Source organism: Oncorhynchus kisutch, linkage group LG25 (genome assembly GCF_002021735.2).
Source record: "Oncorhynchus kisutch isolate 150728-3 linkage group LG25, Okis_V2, whole genome shotgun sequence".
Taxonomy (NCBI): domain Eukaryota; kingdom Metazoa; phylum Chordata; class Actinopteri; order Salmoniformes; family Salmonidae; genus Oncorhynchus; species Oncorhynchus kisutch.
Window position 1 is genome coordinate 17,203,884 of NC_034198.2, and position 7,929 is coordinate 17,211,812.

The window sequence follows — 7,929 nt, forward strand, 5'->3', positions numbered from 1 at the left end:
CAATTGTAAATGAGAACTTGTTCTCAACTTGCCTACCTGGTTAAATAAAGGTAAAATAAAATAAATAAATACATAAATGCATGTTATATTTCATTAACCAACCACAGCCCTCCTTTAGGATTGCACATTCAGCAAATCCCCAGCAGAGGGAGTTCCCTTTGAATTCATTTCCCATTCACTGTGGCAGTGCTCATAAAATGCCTCAGAACAAAATGAGCAGAAAGCCTACTCTGGAATTTGTTTACATCCTTGTTAGTGAGCATATGTTCTTTGCCAAGATAATTCATCCACCTGGCAGGTCTGGCATATCAAGAAGCGGTTTAAACAGCATGATCATTACACAGGTGCACCTTGTGCTTGGAACAATAAATGGCCACTCTAAAATGTGCAGTTATGTTATGCAACACAATGCCACAGATGTCTCAAGTTTTGAGGGACCATGCAATTGGCATACTGACTGCAGGAATGTCCACCAGAGATGTTGCCAGATAATTGAATGTTCATTTCTCTACCATAAGCTGCCTGCAGCATTGTTTTAGAGAATTTGTCAGTACATAAAATCAGCCTGGCTCCCGAGTGGTTGGGCCTGGGTCCCCAGTCGGTGGGCCCCTGTCCAGTCATGTGAAATCCATCAATTAATGAATTTATTTCAATTTACTGATTTCCTTCTATGAACTGTAATTCAGTAAAATCGTTGAAACGGATGCATGTTGCGTTTATATTGTTGTTCAGTATAGATATGATGGTTATTTTATCAATATTTTTGCACAAAGGCTTTTCCTCTGGCGTTACCCGACACAAAAAGATCCCACCATCTCGAACGAACTAATATCTGTTAATCGAAATGTCCTGTTTCCATCACAGTTTTTTGTATATGAATAACTGTACCCACATGAAAATGCATTTGCATGTGAGTTTAAGTACTCTAAACTTCCTCAAGGTTACAATCCGGGGGATTAGCTCAAATGGTAGAGCGCTCGCTTAGCATGCGAGAGGTAGCGGGATCGATGCCCGCATCCTCCAATATTTTTTTTCGCATTTACTAAGGAGATTTCTGTGGTTTATTCAATGACAGTGTGTGTACATATCTAGTATTTGTGTAGTGGATATTTCTGTTCAATACAATAAGTACGGAATATTCTAAAGTTATTACTTGGAATATAATTGCATTGCCTTCAATGTTCTACAGCATGAATGTCCAACTCCTTTCATTGCTTTCGCTCTCGACTCTCTATTCCAGTAGAGGGCGGTATGTTCTCATCCAACTACATTAAATCTAAAATAACGATAGAACCTGTGCAATTTCGACCAATGATCATTGTTCAGGCCTATATCAAGGCCTATATCAAGAGTATTTTCATAAACAGTTAGTTCATGATTAACCCATAAAAAATGTATGAAAATGTTTAAAAATGTTTTAAAAATGTATGAAAAAAAATTCAAGTAGAATGAGAAAGGGAAGGAAAGAGGAGAAGTGCTACAAATTGGTCCCATTGCCATGGGTATGTCTCTCACCATTGCTATGCTGTCTGGAATGTTAAATACACACATGAACACACGCACACACACACTCCCCCAGCTAAATTACACATTTGGTACAAATACAAACCAATTTAAGTTCTCGGAAAGGTCCTCTCTAAAATTAATCTCGGACCTGTTTAAATCAGGATGTAGGGATGTGGCCTAGTGGATTCAGTAGCCTAGGAAGAAGAGTTATAGGTTCCCACTGAAATTAGGGTAAAACTTCAATTTAAATACAATGACTTAACCTGACTAACAGGTTGTTACATTAATCTCATTTCAAATTGCATTGAAAATTCCACATAGAATAGTTAAAAATCTCACATAGAATCTACATGGAAACTGCAACACAATTCATGTCATGTGGTGTAAATACCTTGATCATGCAACATCAGCTCCATGTCACGGTTTCATCATATTTTAGATGTTTTTTTGTGTGGTTTTTTTGTGGCTTATTCTCACAATTAGATCACGGTCTTTTTTCATCCTATATTCAATAGTGTACAAAACATTAGGAACACCTGCTCTTTCCATGACATAGACAACCAGGTGAATCCAGGTGAAAGTTATGATCCCTTATTGATGTCACTTGTTAAATTCACTTCAATCAGTGTAGATGAAGGGGAGGTGACAGGTTAAAGATGGATTTTTAAGCCTTGAGACAATTGAGACATGGATTGTGTATGTGTGCATTTCAGAGGGTGAATTTGCAAGACAAAATATTTAAGTGCCTTTGAACGGGGTATGGTAGTAGGTGCAAGGCGCACCTGTTTGAGTGTGTCAAGAACTGCAACGCTGCTGGATTTTTCACGCTCAACAGTTTCCCATGTGTATCAAGAATAGTCCACCACCCAAAGGACATCCAGCCAAGAGCAGGCCAGTTGTCAAAAATGGGTAATTGATGAAAGAGGACAAAGGAGGCTGACACAAATTTTGCAGAGCAAAATATGGGATACAGTTAGTCAATTTACAGTCCAGTACAACATTGGCGTCCAAAGACCCATAAAAGAATCCATAACTCGTCGTACCTTGACACGAATGGGGTGTCTTCTTTCAGCAAAAAAAGGTTGCAGTTGCCTAAGGAGCGAAAACACTGGACACTGGAGAAATGGAAAAACATTGCCTGGTCTGATGAATCCCGATTCCTACTGTTTTACACTGGTGGGAGGACTAGGGTATGGAGAAAACCAGATGAGTTCATGCATCCATCATGCCGTGTAAACATTTCAGACTGGTGGTGGTGTGATGGTGTGGGGTGTATTTTCATGGCACACATTGGGCCCCTTGATAAAAGTGGAGAAACATTTGAATGCCACAGGATATCTGAACATCACCGCCTATTAGGTACATCCCTTCATAGCAGCAGTGTATCCATCTGCGAATGGATTTCTTCAGCAGGATATTGCCCCATGGCACAAAGGCTAGGATAGTCCAGGAATGGTTCCACAAACATGACAGTGAATTCAGCTTAGTGCAGTGGCCTACCCATTCACCAGATCTCAAGCCAACTGAGCATCTGTGGGCTGAGAAGGAACGAGCTAGAGATCCACTAGCAGCCAACTTGACACAACAGTGGGAAGCATTGGCTTCAACATAGGCCAGCATCCCTGTGGAACGCTTTCAACACTTTGTAGAGTCCATGCTCCAACGAATTTAAGGGGGTGCAACTCAATATTAAATCAAATCAAATTTGATTAGTCACATGCGCCGAATAAAACAGTGAAATGCTTACTTACGAGCCCCTAACCAACAATGCATTTAAAATAAAATAAAATAGGGATAAGAATAAAGAAATTAAAGTAACAAGTAATTAAAGAGCAGCTGTCGTGAAGAGGGCAGTCGTGAAGAAGGCACGACAAAACCTATTCCACCTCAGGAGAGTGAAATGATTTGGCATGGGTCCTCAGATCCTAAAAAGGTTCTACAGGTGCACCATCGATAGCATCCTGACTGGTTGCATCACTGCCTGGTATGGCAACTGCTCGGCCTCCGACCGCAAGACACTACAGAGGGTAGTGCGAAGGGGCCAAGTACATCACTGGGGCCAAGCTTCCTGGTACCATGGTCATTTACAACATTAACTGTGTCTACACTGTATTTCTGATCAATTTGATGTTATTTTAATGGGTAAAAAATGTGCTTTTCTTTCAAATACAAGGACATTTCTAAGTGACCCCAAACTTTTGAACGGTAGTGTAAATAAAGAAAAACCTACACCGAACAACATGCAACAATTTCAAAGATTTTACTTAGGTGCAGTTCATTTAGGAAATCAGTCAATTTAAATAAATTATTTAGGCCCTAATCTATGGATTTCACATGACTGGGAATACAGATATGCATCTGTTGGTCACAGATACCGTAAAAAAAAGGTAGGGGCGTGGATCAGAAAACCAGTCAGTATCTGGTGTGACCACCATTTTCCTCATGCAGAGATGATCAGACTGTTGATTGTGGCCTGTGGAATGTTGTCCAACTCCTCTTCAATGGCTGTGTGAAGTTGCTGGATATTGGTGGGAACTGGAACACGCTGTCTTACACATTGATCCAGAGCATCCCAAACATGCTCAATCGGTGACATGTCTGGTGAGTATACAGGCAATGGAAGAACTGGGACATTTTCAGCTTCCAGGAATTGTGTACAGATCCTTGTGACATAAGGCCAATGTTATAATTATTTGATTTATTTCACCTTTATTTAACCAGGTAGGCTAGTTGAGAACAAGTTCTCATTTACAACTGCGACTTGGCCAAGATAAAGCAAAGCAGTGTGACACAAACAACAACACAGAGTTACACATGGAGTAAACAATAAACAAGCCAATAACACAATAAACAAGTCAATGACACAGTAGAAAAAAGAAAGTCTATATACAATGTGTGCAAAAGGCATGAGGAGGTAGGCAATAAATAGGCCATAGGAGTGAATAATTACAATTTAGCTGATTAACACTGAAGTGATAAATGAGCAGATGATGATGTGCAAGTAGAGATACTGGTGTGCAAAAGAGCAGAAAAGTAAATAAAATTAAAACAGTATGGGGATGAGGTAGGTAGATTGGGTGGGCTATTTAAAGATGGACTATGTACAGCTGCAGCGATCAGTTAGCTACTCAGATAGTTGATGTTTAAAGTTGGTGAGGGAAATAAAAGTCTCCAACTTCAGCAATTTTTGCAATTCGTTCCAGTCACTGGCAGCAGGGAACTGGAAGGAAAGGCGGCCAAATTAGGTGTTGGCTTTGGGGATGATCAGTGAGATATACTGTACCACCTGGAACGTGTGCTACGGGTGGATGTTGTTATCGTGACCAGTGAACTGAGATAAGGCGGAGCTTTACCTAGCATAGACTTATAGATGACCTGGAGCCAGTGGGTCTGTCGACGAATATGTAGCGAGGGCCAGACAATTAGAGCATACAGGTCGCAGTGGTGGGTGGTATAAGGTGATTTGGGAACAAAACGGATGGCACTGTGATAGACTGCATCCAGTTTGCTGAGTAGAGTATTAGAAGCTATTTTGTAGATGCTTTATCATGGTGAAACATGAGGTGATGGTTGGGGATGAATGGCACGACAACGGGACTCAGGATCTCGTCATTGTATCTCTGTGCATTCAAATTGCCATCAATAAAATGCAATTGTCTTCCTTGTCCATAGCTTATGCCTGCCCATACCATAACCACACCTCCACCATGGGGCACGCTGTTCACAACATTGACATCAGCAAACCACTCGCCCACACAACGCCATAACACAGTCTGCCTTCTGCTCAGTACATTGAAGAGCACGCGACCGTAAGGCGCTACAGAGGGTAGTGCGTATGGCCCAGTACATCCCTGGGGCCAAGCGTCCTGCCATCCAAGACCGATATACTAGGCGGTGTCAGAGGATGGCCCAAAAAATAGTAAAAGACTCCAGTCCCCCAAGTCAAAGACGGTTCCCTCTGCTATCGCACAGGGAAGCGGTACCGGAGCGCCAAGTCTAGGTCCAAAGGGCTCCCTAAATCTCAGACGGCCAAACCCTCCCCTGTTACGGTCCCGCTCCCTCTCCCTGGCGCTTGAAGGAGCCAGGCTCCCCAGCATTGCGCACTCCTGCCACCATCATTACGCACACCTGCCTTCCCCCCGACACGCGCTTCAGCGATTATTGGACTAACCTGGACTCAATCACCTCTGTCATTACCTCCCCTATATCTGTCTGGTTCCCCACTCTGTTCCCTGCCTCAGCATTGATTTTCATATGTCCTTGTATAGCCGTGTGCTGACGCTGTTCATGTCTTGTTTCATGCCTGTTCCTGATTAAATGTTTGACTCTCCATACCTGCGTCTCATCTCCGGCATCGGTCCTTACATCCCCTTGTTGAATTTGCGATTTACAACTTGTTGTGTAATGTTTATGTCCAATGGCTAATGAGCACCGTTACGTTTAATTTATCATTTATCTTCATATGTCGAGGATTGACAAAGGATTTGCCAGTAGATTGTCAACTTGATTCATGGCCATGACTGCTTGTCTAGCTTGCTAGCTAAGATTTTGAAAGTATGATGTTGACATGATTGGTAGATATAATGTGATTTGATGTCATTTCATCTGTGGCCAATGACCTTGAGTCTTCTTGGATGAGCACTTCTCGTGTAAGTCTATGGCAGAACACTGAGCCAATCACGGCACAACTAGAGAACATTACCAACCCCTACGCTCTGTATTTTCTGCTGGCTGCCCCACCACCACCACCACCACCACCACCACCACCACCACCACCACCACCACCACCACCACAGAAAGCACTGAGCTAGGCTGAAACACCTTCCTTTTGGAGCTGCCTTACTCAAGAAAGCAAAAAAGATACCATGTTTGTATGCAGCCCTATTAACTTTTTTTTTACATAGTTTGCAAACTTATATGTGACACGTATTAATGCCAAAACAACATGCAAAGCGTGCAAAAAATAAATAGATAAAAAAAAAAAAGATTTAATAAAAATGTTAAGCTAAACAAGGTTGGGCTCTGCCACTGTAAACAGCCATCCTTGGCTGTCAGAGCTGGAGAGGTGACTCTGTAAACATTCCCCACTTGACCTCTTCCAGGCATTTCTGCAGCTCACATGGGGCACTTCATGCCCTGTGAGGTTGACCCTTCTGGCTGGACAGTGACCTCAGACACAGTCTTCGATGCGAGGACACTATATTTCTGTGGCACTGTGGTCAAGATGCTTGCTGGATTAATCACGCTGGCATCTTCCTGGCATCCTGCTGCTCCACAGCTCTACTCTGATTTGCTGAAGTACAAATTACTCTACTTCCCTCATCAGTGGCTCCATCTCTGTTGAGTGAAGTGTCATAGACACACTTGGATCCATCAGGCAACCTGCTGCAGGGGTTGGATGGAAGTTTGCTTCCAGAGGATACAGTATGCATGCTAAGTGCTCTCGCAGTGACTTCAGGAGGACCTGTGCCAACTGTTTTGGAACAGTAGTTGACAGCAAGTGTGCTGCAAGGTTGAGACGGCATGGCAACACATCAGACAGCGACTGTCTGCTTGAGGTTCGTCATGCTGTCAGTTTAGGGCGGCAGGTAGCTTAGCGGTTAAGAGCATTGGGTAACCGAAAGGTCACTGGTTTAAATGCCCAAGCCAACTAGGTGAAAAAATCTGTTGATGTGCCCCGGAGCAAGGTACTTAACTCCAATTGCTCTTGTAAGTCACTCTGGCTAAAAGTGTCTGCTAAATGACAAAAATGTAATTCTAAGGTAGTTGTGTGGATTGTGAATGGCTTCAGCAACTTCACAAGCTGTTCTAGCATGGCCCAATCACGCTCTGTGTTCACCCATGGATTTCTTCCCTGGTAGCTAGTAATAGTGATGCACAAGCTAAACCTATTTGAAACATTGGCATCTAATGTCAGTATTAAACTGCCAGATTCAGAAGCTTAAAAACCAAATTTAAAAAATAGCTTAACCCCGTTCGATTTTAGCCCAAAGTGATTTTTATTTTATTTGAGGTGGTTTTGTAGTTTTTAGTTTTTTCAGTCTTTCTAAATTATTTTTCCAATTTTTGTTTTTATTTTAGTTTCAGTTTTGGTTTACTATAATAATCTCGATCACCACTTTATGTCCCTCAGTGTAGCCGTGTCAATTTAGATAGATTCAGATGATGACAGATTGAGACTTTATCTTGATTATGCCAAACAGCCGCTGATGCACTTTGTTGACATGAGCAAGAGTGTCTATGGTGATACATTTGCAGTGTACAATGTACATGGTCTCACTCACTCGGCAGAGGATGTTGCATTTCACAGCTGCTCACTCAATGACCTTAATTGCTTTGAGTTTACTCCATGTGTAACTCTGTGTTGTTGTTTGTGTCACACTGCTTTGCTTTATCTTGGCCAAGTCGCAGTTGTAAATGACA

At 42.2% G+C, this 7,929-nt stretch overlaps 1 non-coding gene across 1 annotated transcript; it reads left to right on the top strand.

The window, feature by feature from the left end:
- The first annotated feature begins 950 nt into the window (after positions 1-950).
- trnaa-agc (transfer RNA alanine (anticodon AGC)) lies at positions 951-1,023 on the top strand. The gene has a single exon. It is a non-coding gene; the product is annotated as a tRNA-Ala (tRNA).
- The last annotated feature ends 6,906 nt before the right edge of the window (positions 1,024-7,929 follow it).